The 16,390-nt window shown below is 46.3% G+C and overlaps 4 non-coding genes across 4 annotated transcripts; 1 reads left to right on the top strand and 3 right to left on the bottom strand.

Annotated features, from left to right (window-relative positions):
- Positions 1 to 2,200: 2,200 nt before the first annotated feature.
- Positions 2,201 to 2,272, top strand: Trnaq-cug. The gene has a single exon. It is a non-coding gene; the product is annotated as a tRNA-Gln (tRNA).
- Positions 2,273 to 8,712: 6,440 nt separating this feature from the next.
- Trnan-guu lies at positions 8,713 to 8,786 on the bottom strand. Its single transcript has one exon. It is a non-coding gene; the product is annotated as a tRNA-Asn (tRNA).
- A 1,950-nt stretch (positions 8,787 to 10,736) lies between these two features.
- On the bottom strand, positions 10,737 to 10,809 carry Trnav-cac. The gene has a single exon. It is a non-coding gene; the product is annotated as a tRNA-Val (tRNA).
- A 4,413-nt stretch (positions 10,810 to 15,222) lies between these two features.
- Positions 15,223 to 15,387, bottom strand: LOC114640772. The gene has a single exon (XR_003714194.1). It is a non-coding gene; the product is annotated as a U1 spliceosomal RNA (small nuclear RNA).
- Between the last annotated feature and the right edge of the window lie 1,003 nt (positions 15,388 to 16,390).

Genomic DNA, 16,390 nt, shown 5'->3' on the forward strand with positions numbered 1-16,390 from the left:
TTATAAAAGAAAGCATCTCATTTGGAGCTTGCTTACAGTTTCAGAGGGTGAGTCCATGACCATCGTATTGTAAAGCCTGGTGGCGGCAGGCAAGCATGGGGCTGAAGCAATAGCTAAGCGTTTACATCGTGATCCAGAGGCAGGAGGCAGAGAGATAAAGAGCAAGACTGACTGGGTGAGGGCTTTTGAAACTTTGAAGCCCACCTTCAGTGACATACCTCTCCCAACAAGGCCACACCTCCTAATCTGTCCCAAGCATGTCCACCAACTGGGAAACAAACATTCAAAATGTTTGCACCTGTAGTGAGGCAGGAAAATGTGCTTCCAGCTTTCATTCAAACCTCTGGAGCTTAATTTTCATCCTTGTTGTTGCTTGATTTTTTTTTTTTTTAAGTTGGTTTGGTTGGTGGGGACTTAGGTGAGAGGCTGTGCTGCAATCTTTTGCTATTTTCCTCTTCAAAAACATCACAAGTGTCTTCCTGATGTGCTGCATTCTCTCAAATGTTTTGAGTGTGTGGCTCCTGTGTCCAGAGCCACATGGTCTCATTGTGATGAGAGAGAGAACAGCAGAAAAAACAAAACTTCAGTGAGTCTGACATGGGTAATGCATGAGTTCCTTCCCAGGTCACAGGCCAACCAACTTTGATGTTGACTGACAGTGGTGCTTAGGTCAAATTTTGACCAAATTTCCCCCAAAAAAAGAATCTAGAAGGGGAGGCTGGAGAGCCGGTTCAGTGGTTAAGAGAATCTGTTGACTGCTCTTCTAGAGTTTGGATTCCCAGTGTTTATGTTGGCTGCTCACAACCCTTAATAATTCCAGCTCCAGGGAAATCCAATGCCTCTGGCCTTCCATGGGCACCTGCATGCATGCATGCACACACACACACACACACACACACACACACACACACACACACATTTTAGAAAGTGATTGGGTTGGGATTTGAGAGGTGTTATTTCATGAGGCGCTGTTATGGTGAGAAAGCCTGGCGCTCTGGGGTCTCAGGTAAGCACATCAATGCCCAGAGTAAACAGTGCAAGCTGATCCCAGGACACTGGAGGCTAAGGTGAATTTGAAGCTAGCTTGGGTTACAAAGGTAGATTTTATGTGTTTGCCTAGCTCCAAACCAAACTGTCCAGGGTACACTATAAACCAAAGCAAAGACTTCGCCAATCAGAAAGGACTAACTAGGTGGTTTCCAGTTAGGTAGATTCCACTCTGAAAAATCAAACATAACTTTGTTTTGTTTCTTATGATCACTTTATAGATTTTTCTCTTGCCCCTCTCTGCAAAGTGCAAAATTCCCTTCATTTTCCCACAATTATAAATGAGTGATCAAAGAAAATTTAATTAAAACCTAAACGAACACAGGTTTATCTCTAACAGTGCCAGGGTGACTGTATATGCACACATTACTACTTTGAGATATGATGTTGAATTTTATCTCTGTGGTTTATGAGGCCTTGGATACATACCTCCTATGGCCCTGCAGTGAGTGGTTTGGTACCTTTGGATAGTATCTACTTTAAAAATAAAAAACATTTCAGTTGTAATAAGGAAATTAAAATGGAATCAATGGCCAGCTTTCAGAAAGCAGTGAGTCAGAGCCAGGCCTCTAGCTTGGCCAGCACAGATGGACTTCAGGCAAGTGTGATCTAGGCTAAGAGTTTTATAACCTTAACTATATCACTCACTCTTACTTTGTTTGATAAATATGTGTGTTTTATTTTTTTGAAGGAAAAAAAAACTTAATCCAAGTGAAACACACATGTGTGCATACATGAAAAAAACACAGGAAGGTTCCTCCAGTTCTTCCTATGGTAGGCTTATATTTGTATGTTAAAGATGGGTAGTGTGACTATCATGGGTGTCTGTCATCCAAGGAAGAGCACAGGATGTCCCAGGTCACACCCATTCATCACTGAGCCTGCTTGGAGGATGAATAAAATGTCAGGCAAAAGAAATACTTTTGAGTGGGGAAATTTCATCTCAGGACAAAGCAGTGTAGTAAATGAAGGGAGGCCATGTTGCTTTTGATGGGCCTCTTGTCTGGTTTTAAGATCATAGAGGATTTGCTTTCAGTTTCTCATTTCCTGCAGTGCAGATAAAATAAAAACGTACAAAACTAATAACTAAGAGAACGGATAATAAACATTTTCTTATACAATCAAGGAATAATGAAGGGCAGTGGCAGGTGTAGGTTCCATGGTGTAATGGTTAGCACTCTGGACTCTGAATCCAGCGATCCGAGTTCAAGTCTCGGTGGGACCTCTCTCTTTACTTTGAGTAAGAGCACTCTTCGTAAGTTCATGTTCCTTTCCAAGGCTTTCTTTGTTTTCAGGTGCGGTGCGGTGCGCTGGAGAGGAGTGGACCCCAGGTCAGTTTCTGGTTTAATGGGTGTTAGTTGGACACGGAGACCTTCCCTTGGTTCCTGCTCTCTGGCGCAGAATACAATTGCAGCTTTTAGTGCTTCGACAGTATCGGACGTTGGTTCACCGGCGTTTTGCATTCGGATCGTGTCGGAATTTCCACAACAGTGGACACAGCTCCACGCATGGGATTCAAGCGTCGTCTGGCTTTTGCTTTTGTGGCTTCAAGACTGGGAGGGCAAGGTTGCTTGGCAGCGCGCTGGCAGAAAGGGAAACTGCGTTCCACAGGTGGGTCTGCAGAAGCTTGGATGGAAAACGGGAAACCCGATCAGGACAGTTAACGATTGCATGAGCGGGCTGAGATTTGAAACGAGAATTAGAACCGAAGGAATGCAGGCAGCTTGGCTCCAGAAAACAGGCTCAGAAGCACCGGGACAGAAGCTGCAAATTGTAAAAATCTATCTAAAGAAATGGAAATCGTTTAAAAAGACCCAATGAAAAACCAAAGACGAGTTTAAAGCTGCCCCAGATCCCCTCACCCCTCGTGATCCGCCCGGCTCCCTAATGTTATTTATTCCAACAACTGCTCCCCCAACATCTTATTACAAGCAACATTTTTTTCTAGATCTGAGTTCTCAACGAGCGTTCCTCTTACATGTTTCGCATTCATTCCGCATCCTGTCCTTTTACCCACGCGCCACTCAAAAACAAACAAACAAACAAACCAGCACCCCCCTTTTTTTTAAAAAAACAAATGCACTTGACAAATACATAAAGAACACCCGTATTGCCACAACCTAGAATCCCCTATGGCTACCTTGACGTCCTTCCCGTGCAATCTCTTTAAGCTGCCGTGACGATTGATTTTAGTCGTCACTTTGGCTGGGATTATTAGGTATCTAGGACTGCATCAGAGGGTCTATCCGTGGGACCATTTCTAGAAAAGATTGTGTCTTAGTGTGGTCCAAACAAAATGTAAGTATCCAGAAGCCGCATTAATGAAATGATCTGACAACCATCCTTACTGTTTTTTGTTAATATGATTTATTTTTATAGACACAGACATTTTCTAATATCGTAAATCCCACAAGGGTTTCTTTTGCTGTTTCTATTTTTAAATGTGAAAGTATGTTGTCCTAGCAGAATAAACCAGACGACTGTCACGGTGATGGACTTTGTCATACTGGCCTTCTCTTCAACCACCATGATCAGGCTTCGACGATCATCATCTTGTGCTATGTTTTGTGTTCTGCAAAGACAGTCTTCAGATTTGACCGAAATATCTAGTTCAAAATGTCCTTGAAATGTTTACTGGGTCTCTTTTAGTGAGCAGAAGACATCTTTGATGTAGTCCAGGAAGAGGTGACTCCTTTCTTTCGCAGTGACTCACCTGAGGCCGGACAGGAGCCGCCCTGGAAGAAGGCGGATGGGCGGCCGGTTCTTGGTGTATGGGCCTCGGGCTCTCAGAGACAGAAGCCAGCGGGTGACTTTCTAGACTGCAAGTGTCTCCGTTGGGATTGAGCTCCACCATCTCCGACACTCTACGGTTCCCCGAGGTTCCTGTATTCTCAGAATGGTTTTTGTGAAGTCCGTCCCTCATGGCGCTGCTCCTTTGTCTCTATCGCTGTTTCAAACCCCCTGCCATGCGCAGACTGGGGATGTATATTCAAAACTCGACCTCATTAGCTTTTGCTTGTAGACTATTAAACCTTACCGAGCGTTGGAAGCTGTGGCTGAAGGCGATCCCTGACACACCGCAAGGGAAGAGGGCTACGAAGCATGGTCCTCACTGTGTGACGGCTCCGGTTATCTGCAGGTTGTATCTTCTCCTGGAACATTATGGTTGGTAGCCAACAGTTTGTCTTTATGTGCTAGAAACACATTTCTCAGCTAATCTGGTAATAAGCACCCCCCCACACACACACACATTTTGTGCCTCCTGAATGCTGGGGTTAAAGGCAAATGACATTACCGCCCCGCTGCTTCCGCTCTTAAACTCCAACAAAATTGCCCTCAAGTTACCATCTAGAAATGTTAAAAAAGCTTTTTTTTTTTTTGCTGTTTTTTTTTTCTCCCCTAAAACCAAGAACCACCAATAGGATCTGTGTTCCCTAGTGACTGTTGGGGTGCATTCTCTTGTAAGTTTTTAAACTCTAATTTAAAAAAAGGTCTCTTTGGCAATATTTTCCCAACATAATGTTTTTAATTATTTGAGAATTTCACATCATGCACCTCGATGACTATCACACTTACTTCCCAGTCCTCCTGTGTCCACTCCCCTTCCCTTGTGACCTCGCCCCTACAAAGAAAAAGAAGAAAGAGGAAAAAAGAAAAGGAAAAGCCCAAGTCCATTTTGTGTTGTCAGTATTACACTCACGGGAGCACGGACGGACTCCCAGTGGCAGCCCCCGAAGGGAAGATGAATCCTCCAATTGCGCCCCACGCCAGAAGCCATCAATGTGGAGAGCTACGCTTCAACACTCTATCACAGTTTTTAAGAGCTTTCTGGGGCTGGAGAGATGGCTCGGTGGTTAAGAGCACTGACTGCTTTTCCAGGGGATCTGAGTTCAATTCCTACCAACGATATGGTGGCTCAGAACCATCTGTAATGATTGATTCCCTCTTCTTGTCTGTTTGAAGAAAGCGACAGTGTACTCACTCGAAATGAGTAAAAACCAAAACAACCAAGAAGCTCCTTCTGAGTTCTCTGGTGGTTTCCTTTTTAGGTTCTTTTTTTTTTTTTTTTTTTTTTTTGTGGTTGGGTTGTGGTGGAGGTAAGGTTGTCACTGAAGCCTTCTGCGGTCCTCGTTTTGAACTGTGTATCTTCAGACATCGATATTACTTCGAGGGTAGCTTCCTTGCCCTTTACAGTCAGTGGGTACACAAATCCTGGGCTTCTACATGCTTTCTGGCAACAGTGCGGACTACGAACTTGGTCTCCCGTGGCAACCCGCGGACATCAACATGGCTGTCGAAGCAAGAGCCAAGGACTAGCGTGGTCTCCGGAAGAAGTATGGACCATGGAGGTCTTTCTTTCGAGGAAGTCCAATCTAGTAAACGGACCATTCTTCATCTCGAACATCCAGTTGGAGTTCAGAGCCAGGGCAGTCGTGCGGCGGGGCGGCTTGTTCCAAGGTCCGAGGCTGAGTGCACACCATCCTGACAACCCTCCTGGTAACGACCTGTTCCTCCATCACCTCAACAGCGTTCTCTCGCAGCCATCACAGCTGTCGTATCTCCAGTTCCCCTCTGCCCCCACCCACTGCCCCTCTCCTCCATCTTCCTCCGCTCTCCGTTACATATTCCCTAGCCGCAGTGGCCTTGGAAGCTGCCGTGTGTCACACAGTATACTCGACTGCTCAGATGCAGCTTCACATGCAGATTCATTGTAATGAGTCTGGTTCGAGGCCTCTCTCTGACTTCCGCTACATCATCAGTCCTGGACCCTCACTGAGACTCCTCTTGGATATCCTGCTGTTGTCCAAAGTCTTGGAGAGCCTGTGGCTCTGGTTCTGCAGGACCAGCTCCTTCATGAGCTCAGGCAGCTCACAGATGGAGTAGATGTTGGGGTGGACTGACTCAAAGTAGTGGATTTGGGCTGAGTGGTAGCTGAGTTGGTCAGACTGGGCCTCTACTGGGCCAGCAATTTTTAAATACACTGTCCTACCTACCCATCTTTAAAGGAGTGCTTTCTAGGGACTTTAAAGAATTCTTATGCTCTTACTGCTTAGGTATCAAGGTAAATCCTGAACGACTGGAAACGGCACTGCAAGCCCTCATGGTACCCACTTACAGATGTTGCGAGCCCTCACGGTACCTGCTTATAGAGCTGCAGAACTCTGTCTAGGCTCGGCGAAAGGCGAGTGTTTTGAGGCAAATTCCCATTCTACCTGGGAGGAGTTTCACATCACGCACCCCAGTCCCGGTCATGCTCACTTCCCAGTCCTCCCGTGTCTGCTCCCCTTCCCTTGTGACCATTCCCCGCCCCAAATCTGCTTGGGATTTATTATTCACACACATGTCTATTTAGATTAGGGATAGCTAGAATTCATAGGTCTGTGATATATTTCGAAGAGAACTGGGAAGAGGGAGGGTAGAGGTTCCTCCTCCAGTGTTCAGCAGAGCACTAATCTGGGCATGTCTGTGAAGAGACTGACAGCAGGGGCTGGAGAGAAGGCTCAGGGCATGTGATGGTTTGGATATGCTTGGCCTTTAGGGAGTGACACTGTTAGGAGGTGTGGCCTTGTCAGAGGAAGTATGTTATTCTGGAGACTGATTTTGAGGTCTTATATGCTCAAGCTACGCCCAGTGTGGCACAAGTCAAGTTGTAGAACGCTCAGCTCCTTCTCCAGCACCGTGCCTGCCTGCAGGCTGCCATGCTCTCCACCATGATGACAATGGACTGAGCCTCTGAAACTGTAAGCCAGTCCCAATTCCATGTTGCCCTTAATAAGAGCTGCTGTGATCATGGTGTTTCTTCACAGCAATAAAACCCAAACTAAGATAGATACTAGGCACGCACAAAAGCAAGAAATTTGGCACATAATGAGGAGGATAAATAGATCCTGGGCCGGATTTGTTAAGTTAGGATGCGTTGAGAAAAACCTGAAGCTGTTATATAATTGTTTTACAGGTCCAAGGACATAGACCATATGAAAATTGGAATGGCCAGAATTCACCTTCAGAGCCTAAAATAACATCCAAGATAATAAATGTACCAGATGAAATTAACAGAAAGTAAGCTATTAAATGAGAAAAGGTTAGGGAATGCAAAGCTACAGGAAACCATTAAGAAGTAAAATAATAAAAAATGTTAGCTGGGGCATACACCTTTGATCCCAGCACTTGGAGGCTGGTGGGTCTCTGAGCTCCAGGCCAGCCTGGTCTACAATGCAAGTTCCAACACAGCCAGGGCCATAAAGAAGGGCTACAGAGAAATCCTGTCTGCAGAGAACCAGAAGAAAAAAAGATCGATGAAAAAGTCCGTAAGAGTAAGCGGTAGAGCGGCTGTAAGAAGCCCAACCAGCAATTGAGGATCCTGAATGGATTGAAGGAGAAGAAAAAAAAATTTTTTTAAGGAACAGTAACTTAAAAATTTCCAGTTGTAATGAGAATTATTAACCCACTGACCTGAGGATCTGAATAACCTCATGTACTAGACACTTGAGGAAAACCACACCTACGCACAGAGAATTAAACTGCTAAAACCTACTGGAAAAGAAAAAAAAATCTTCAAAAGTTATTGGAGGAAAAAGATACAGAGATCCGCCGTGAAAAGATACAGAGATCCGCCGTGTGCCTTTAAAGGACGGGGTGGGGGGATGGGCGTCAAGGTGGAAGAGCCAGCCCTCCGGCTCTGCTCACTACAGTAACCAGTGAAAGCTGCCACCCGGAGGGAATCCGTATGCACACTAAGAACTAGGAGCACTGTAAATACCGCTGCAAATAAAACGGCAAGCACGGCGTCACTATTCCTGTTATTTCTATCCCCCTCCCCCTTTTTAAAAATCAGACTTTAAACAAAAGTAGTAAAGATGAATTATTCGGCGTCTTTAAGGGGAAAAATGTGCACTGCAAGTAGCCATGGACAACAGCACTTGAAAATAGATTATGATAAATTAAAAACGACTATGTCAGCTACGCCAGCATAGCTGACTCAGTTCCTTGGATCGGCGGAGGGCTGAGGGCGAGAGAAAGAAAAACAAGGAGTCATCTGGTAAAGAACCAAATGCTATATTTTCAACTGCGTAGCTCCCTTCTATACTCCCCACAAAGCAGGAACAAAACAGGAACAGGAAAGGAACGGGAACAAAACAGGAACAAGGAGACACACTCGGCAGCCTACCACTCAAGCTTCAATTTCTGCTTGAGCAGTCTTCTCGGGGAAATGCATAGAGACGGGGGAGCGGGCACAACAGCACAGGTGCAGAGGATGGTGACTCACACGACTAAATCAGAAAGTTAATGACAATAAAAACCAGGAAAGAATTACAGCTAATAAGCCAACAAAAGAGACAAGATTTTAAAATTTAAATACTAGCATTGAACACTCGCTCTCCAGGACTCTACAGAAGCCCTTGCACAGGCAACCACAGATGTGTGCACAGAATGGATGTTATTGTTTGTAATCATAAAACACGTGATCAAAAGTCAAAAGTATATGGGAAAGGGACAGATACTAGTTGTAGGGAAAAAAGAAGATGGGAACCTTACCAAATAATAGTTTTTTGGTCCCATCGGCCATATCCTTACAAGTTTGAGGATCTGAAAAGAACTTCGCTTTAAGAGAAGAACTGTGAGTTGAGAATGGAATGAAACAAACTACTCCCATTTTGTGAAGCACGTCCCCGGGTGGGCTCGAACCACCAACCTTTCAGTTAACAGCCGAACGCGCTGACCGATTGCGCCACGGAGACACAGAAATAAGTAGCCTCCCCATCGCATAAGAAACCAGTCACACGGGGCTGGAGAGATGGCTCAGTGGTTAAGAGCACTGACTGCTCTTTCAGAGGTCCTGAGTTCAAATCCCAGCAACCACATGGTGGCTTACAACCATCCGTAATGAGATTCGATGCCCTCTTCTGGTGTGTCTGAAGACAGCTACAGTGTATTCATATATAATAAATAAATAAATCTTTAAAAAAAAAAAAAAAAAAAAAAAAGAAACCAGTCACACGCCTCCAGCTTGGCTCCTCGTTCCTCTACTTGCTCACGCTGTGCTTCTTTCGCCAGGATCACCGCAGCCAGAGGCAAAGCTTGCTCTCCGACCGCGTGTGTGAATTAAAAGGAAACCGGAAACCAAAAGACGCACGAGCTAGGTCCAGTCTCTAGGACCCAAGAGAGGGCACCACGATACCAAAGCTAAGATCGGAACCGACATGACCGTGGGCACATGCTAGAACATCACCAGGTGTCCCAAACACGAATTCCCTTATTTCCAGTGGCTTTTGTTTTTAAATTTACAAACATTTACTTTTTAAAAACCCGGCCTTATTGAGGAGCAGTAAACAGTAAATGGCTTTGCTCTTCAGCTGAGGAGTCTCGTTTTTCTCTGGCGTCTTCCTTTTTTTCTTCCCTGACCTACTTTCTTTGCTCCCTTTCACGACTCCCCCTTAGCCCTCTCGCCTTTTCCCAGCTCTCGCTGCCCCACCGGCCGCAGCCAAGTCGGCTGGAGTACGAGGGAGGCCCCATGCTACAGGTGCTGGTCAGGAGAAACCTTGGATTTCTGTATCTCCATAAAGCAGGAAATAGCAACATGAACCGCACCAGCTCTCTTGTTCTGGCTTTTGAATAGAGAGCAGTGAGAAGGGCGAGCGCTTGAGGACTGCTCATGCTCTGCTCCTCGGTGTTAAAAGGAGGGGGTTGAGGGTGACAGGAAAGAAGAGAGAAGCATCTTTAAATGGTATCAGCCTTGAAGTGCGTAGTCTAAAAGAAAGTGAAGAGAGACCGTGGGAGAAAGCTGACATGCTCAGCGTAGCTCCCCACACCCCTTTTAGGTTGGCTTCAAACTCAGACTCAGCTTTTCCAAGTGCTGGAATGAAAAGAATGACCTACTACATCCAGACTAGAATGTGGCTTTTCTCCTAGTCCCAGCAACCAGAGTCCGCAGAGTGGAGACTCCTACAGTCGGTGAGGACCTCAGTTTGGTGCACTGGGCCATGGGCCAGTCTACAGAGATCATCCTTTGAATAGACACTTGGGACTAAACTCATCCGCACAATTTTCTATCTCCCCTGACAGTTAAGTAGGAACGTTGTTGTGGATAAAAGCCTCATCTGTCCTCACGTTGACTGAAGATCACGACCTTCCCTCTTACCCAAATGCCATTATAATTTTCAGTTGCTCTGTGCAGGAGACTGAGGCGACTTTCATATGACGATGCACTGCCCGCGACATTGACATGACGCGGCATTGTCCAGTCAAGCAGATCACCTTTTAGCTGATGCTCGACACTCAAAGCCCTGCGCCATTTCATCTACACACTCCACCCTGTGCACTAACAGTGGTACCCCTCTTCCAGGCCCATTCTTAGTCCTCTCACCAGTACTAAAATCCACCACAGACGCCAGCCGTCCTTAGTGCCGAAACGGGATTTTCTAGGATACATTTTTACTCAGCTCAGGCTGTCATAACGAAATAGCAAAGCTTCCACTTTAAACAATTGAGTGGTTTCTTTTACACCAGCGGTGGTTTCTATTCCCAATAAAGCAGACCTCCCCGGAAAGGGGGGGGGTGGTCACTCTCTGACCTAATCCCGAGGGTGGATCTCTCATGATCTCATCTGGATGAATCAAACGTCCTACTATCTAAAACCACCATCACCGAGAGAGTTTTTATCCCCACTGTGGGTTAAAAGAAATCCTGTTTGTTTCCGCCCGGTTTCGAACCGGGGACCTTTCGCGTGTGAGGCGAACGTGATAACCACTACACTACGGAAACCACACATATATACTTCTCTCTGCGCGATTGCATGAGAATCGTGTGCTTCCTATCCCTACCAGCTTCTAACATGAAATCCAAAGGCATTTTAAATTTTAACCGGCACACCAGTGATCCCTCAGACAAGCAGACAGCAGCGCCCGAGTGGCCGTGTCTTAGAAGTTTGCGCCCACGAGGACGCACAGGCCCTGGGGTCGGAATGCTGCTCCTCTCCAGGGTTCAGGTTCATGAACTGTGCATCTCCTCCGAGGGACCCGGTGCTCTCGGAAGCTACAAGATTCCGGGCATTTGGGTATGTCCCAGGTTCTGGGCACTTCACGTAAGTCCTGCTCCTGGGAAGCGGAGGGCCGCAGAGTGTTTTTTTTTTTTTCTTTCTTTCTTTCTTTCTTTTTTTCTTTCATGGTGCCAACAACCATTAGTGTTCCTGAACAAAGATCGATGCGTCTATTCAACTCAGAAGCTGTAGGACTTTTCTTCTGCCCCTGCGCTCTACTTTTTCTGTGTTGCTGTTCTCTCCCGTGACCTCGAGTGGCCTGCCCTCACAAGCCTGATTTAGCCTTTAGTGTCTCCGACTCGAGACCCAGAGGGGGCCCCTCGGGTCCCGGCTGCTGCCATTTAGTCTGTGCAACTCAAAGTCCAGTACTTAATCATCTTACAAGTTAAGATATTTGTTTTTTGTTTTTGTTTTTAACCAAATATCAACCCAAGCTAAGCCGAGCGTTCTCAGCGTGGATTGCATTCGTTTGAGGATCCCTGCCATCGGGTCAAGTATAAATCACTGGGACACTCTGGGTATCGCTAACTCAGACTTCAGAACTTCTTCGGTCTTAAAGTACTTTTTCGAAACACAGGTTTGGTTTATTCTTTACAATTTTGGACGCATCTTACTGTTGTTGTTGCTACTGCTGTTGCTGTTTTGATTTCCCTGTTCAATTAGTTATGAAGTGCTATTCTTAACCCAAAGCAGTTTACCTTACAGCAAATTGCCAGAAGGATGGAGAAAAGCTGAGTCTGAACCGATCTTAATCAATCGGTCAGTCCATTTTCTCGAATCCCGTTTTCTTTGGGAGAGACCCTGCCTGTCGTCCTCTGTAGCCAGAGACTTCCTGGTAGCTTTAAATGGTGAAATTTCGAGAAACGTTTCTCTCCCATCCTTCACAGTTTTTCTTCGCACTCCCACACCCATCTAGTCGCGTCTAGATCTTTTGGGGGTACAACAAAGACAAGACAAAAAGGGGGCAGATGTCCATTCTGGTACAGAAGCGGGAAGGGCAGTGAGTGCCCAAAGACCACAGAGTGTCACAGGCGCCCACTTGCCTCGCCCGCCCTGCAGATTCCACAGACACTTGGCAACGAGTCTCTGCAGGCTGGATTGGTGGCAGTATGCAGTTCTGCCTCACACAAGAGCAGGTACAAGGTAGGTACTCCGTCTTTCCTCTGGCTGGTTCTAGACAACAGACCCATAAGATCAAAGGAAACGGGTAACAATAGGAAAATTCAGCGACCTCCAGGGTAAATATAGAGACTGGTGTTAAACAGATCTCCAGTGCCTTTTCCAGTCTTTGCTCAAAATTAAGAAATCACAAAAGGGGGCATTGTGCAGATAAAAAGCTGATAGACATTTGAAAGAAAAGGCTATGAGGAAAACAGGAGTGCCTTCGATTTTCACAGGACTGCAGAAGAATGAGCGTCCAGGACTGGAAGAGCACAGGTGCATCGTGGGTAAATCTTGGAGATCAGTTCAGGCTCCTGGAGCCAAACCTTGCAGCACCCACCCAGGTTGTCTAAGTTTCTTCATCCTTCAGACTCCTTTAAGATGTAAGATCTCCTGAGGTCTCCAAGGCCTCCCCTCCTTCCCACTCTGGTTAACCTCTCTCCCCTGCATCCTTAGTGTCTCTCCCACATCACGACCTTGCAGAGGTCAGCTGTGAGATATGTACCTGAAAGGCAACACCCTCTGCCACTTGTGGACACTCCAGACATAATAATGTTCTTTGTTAAGGCTGCACGTCTTGTTGGTGTGAATTTGAAGTAGTTTCTGAGGCTTTGGTGTTCCTATCCATTACTCTGAATACCATTATTTAGGTTTATTATTTATTCTTAGTTTTCAGGTAATGAATAACACACAACAATGACAAATGTTCTTAAGTGAGATGTTTACATAGTGTTGAGTATCTTTGTTTGAAAAAGGCTTGCCTTATTGACCTCACACCCTGGGTGTCTATACGTCTGCCACCTAAAACAGTCCACATGTATTTATATGTATTTGTTGAGAAATGAAAACTAATTTAATGGAGTTTTCTCACTAAGTCCTTTCCTAGAGATAGAAGTAAATGCCGATTTTTTTTTTCTGTGTAGCCCTGGCTGTCCTGGAACTCACTCTGTAGACCAGGCTGGAGAAATTCTCCTGCCTCTGCCTCCCAAGTGCTGGGATTAAAGGCGTGCACCACCACCGCCGGCATAAATGCCAATCTTAAAGCTGAATGTGGTGGTGTTCTTCTGTATCAGGGTATCAGGAGTTCAATCCATCCTTGGGCTACAAGGCCAGTGGGGGGATACGGGAGGGGTTCAGGAATACAGTTCTGGACATAAATATTGATTCTGCTGCACCAACAAACTACACAGTAGTTGGCAATTTACTTAAACGCTTTATATTCTGGTATCATTAGTAAAATGCCAGTTACAGAACTAAATTACTTGAATTTGTGATATGTAAATTTGCTTTAAGTTTTATGAAAATATAGTATTCAATAAATGTGAGTGTCCTACCCCCATCTCCACCAGACTCTGAGGGATCATTTTCCTCTTTACCATACACAATACTTACTAAAAACTGAAGACATTGCCAAGAGTACATGTGTTACACAAACCACCCTATAACTTTCAGAAAATGGAAAGCTAGTTGTGGGGTCAGAGGAGGCTCTGAATGAGTGAAGTCCTGAGGTGGGCCTTCCCCCAGTGAAGTTCAGGGAGAGAGAGAGGCCTTTCCTCCTCTCAGGGAACCGAATGCAGATGTTATAGTGTGTGCAGAGAATGCCCATCATAGCGTTCTTCCCCCTCACCCCCAGATAGTCACAGCCTAAAGCCAACCCTCCCTACACACAGCCTGCTCCTATAAAGATCAGCTAAATCCTCTGTGAGTTTAGAAGATCTACAGAGTGAGTTTCAGGACAGCCAAGGCATCCTGAAGTGTGTGTCCACCGTCTCGCCTGTTATAAGAAAGACATGGGAGAGACTCTTTCCTCAGACTGAGTAGCAGATTCAGTCATTCCCCTTTGCTGGTTCCTTCTCTAAGACCTGATGTGGCCTGGTCTTCAGTTGAAGCATTTTGTCATGAAGAACTTGTCAACAGCTTGCTTAAAATGAAGGATGCAGAAGAAAGTGTCAAGATCCAGCTTTTCTCCAGTGCTTCCTAAAAGGAATTGAAATAATACTAGTTTGAAAAAGTGAGGGTATCTGAGGAGGTTTCCACGGGTTCACATGATCACAAGACCAGATGGAGGAGCACAATAAAGATGGAGGCTTCAATGTGGTCCTTTGATGACAGGCCTGCTGGAGAAAGATGGAGCAGTCGAGTATAGTGGCACATGCCTTAAATCCCAGAACTTGGGAGACACAGGTTCTCCGTGACTTCAAGAGCTGCCAGTCTGGTCTACACAGTGAGTCCCTGTTTCAAAATAAAAAATAAGATAAAAGCAACTCCCCCCCCCCAAAAAAAAACCAACCTATGAGATAAGTGAAGACAAATTAAGTTTAAATTAGGTGAAAAGGTGAATTTAAACATTCTTACACTTAAGATGAAGGACAGAGAGATTGTCCCTTTGGAAATCAGGAAATGTTTGCAACTTGAAAGTTTTAAGTATCATAAAGAAAAATAGTTGAAGATGCCAGAACTCAGCTCCAAAGTCACTGAGATGTCAGTAGTAAAGTGTAAGGATGCTGGGGCTTGAGTTAGAATGAGAGCTTCTAACTTCTGTCGGTCGGCCATGCTCAAAACAGGCACTGTCCTCCACGGAGGCCTCTGTCGATTTGAGAACTTTCCTCCAGTAATCTGTTTTAATATTTCTGCACCCTTCTGCTAATATTTAATTGAAATAAAAAAGCTGAGTATATTTTTCCTTACTCAGCTTGCTCCCCAAGGCTTGCTCGGCCTTTCTTATCCCAGGACTACCTGCCCAGAGGTGAGGTAGTAGTTGGACTGACTACTTAAGCTTCTGGTTTGGTGGTCAAGAGTAAAACTAGTAAAGTGTCAGTGGGATGACAAATGATACAAATAGTAAAAGTCTTAAGGTACAAAAGTCATAGAGTACACTAAAGTTGACGACTTTGTCTAATTCCGTAACCTGGTTCTTACAAGCAATGAAGTGAAAAATAGTATCCAAACTAGTATTCTGATTTTAACCCAGTAAACATCAGGGGAGCGCGCGAACGCAGCTCCCCCACTACCACAAATTATGCAGTCGAGTTTCCCGCATTTGGGGAAATCGCAGGAGTCAGCACACCCCGAGTGCAATGGGTGAGCCTCACCCTGGGAAAACCACCTTCCTGATCATGGTATTTCCTCTGCCAGGTAAGTATGCTTTCTACACCACCAGCCCAGACTCACACCCGCCGCCCCTCCACCCTTAACGCATGGTCACTCCGCCCCGCCCGGCCGCGGGCTTCCCCGGACGCATACGACATCCCAGCGCTCCGCTGACACCCGCGGACCCGCGCTCTCCCCCACGCCTCGGCGAAATCCCTCGCGTTTTCCCGGCGGCTGCGGACGCGGCAGCCCCTGCGCGACCCTCATCTGCATAAACCCCGCCCCTGTCAGCACCCAGAGGTGACATCACATCCCTACCCTTCGCTGCCGGGTTCGCGGACCCTGTGGAACTTTCTCGCTTTGCGCAGTGCTGGAGCGTTGAAGGGCAAGGGACAAATCATCTTGCATCCCCTCTTACCCCTCACTAGCCGCTCTTCCTTCCCCGCGCACCCTCCCCACCCCCCAGATCCCAGCACCCTTGTGGCTGACTGTTTGGGATACGGACGGACGGACGAACGGACGCCCGTCCGCTCCAAGTCGGAGACTGTCGTCAGGCAGCACAGGAGCCGGCCCTACCGCGGAGCTCTGCCCCCTGCGCTGCTCCGACCTGCCTGCCTGCCTGCCTGCCGCGGGTCTCCACCGCTGGAGTTGAAAGGGCTCTTGATTTATTTACCCGTCGCTTTCTGTGTTGTTCTCTTCTACAGAAACACCACGAAACTGACACTGAGTTGGAACGTTGGTATGTGGGGTTACCCAAGTCTGGGTTCCCGGCCCAGGGAATCCAATATGCCCTCTCTGGACCTCCTCCGACTCACATACATATACGCAAAATAAATAAGTACTCTTTGTGTGTGTGTGTGTGTGTGTGTGTGTGTGTGTGTGTGTGTGTGTTGTGTATGTGAAGGAGGAGCGGGTGTGTGTGCCACGGCTTGTGTGTGGAAGTCAGAGGACATTTTGTGGCAGTGAGATCTCCTTCTTCCGTGTGGGCTCATGGATCAAGCTCTCAGTCAGGCTTGATGGCAACTGCCTTTACCTATTATGCCACCTCTCTGGTCC

Source organism: Grammomys surdaster, unplaced genomic scaffold (assembly GCF_004785775.1).
Source record: "Grammomys surdaster isolate TR1022 unplaced genomic scaffold, NIH_TR_1.0 125849, whole genome shotgun sequence".
Lineage (NCBI taxonomy): Eukaryota > Metazoa > Chordata > Mammalia > Rodentia > Muridae > Grammomys > Grammomys surdaster.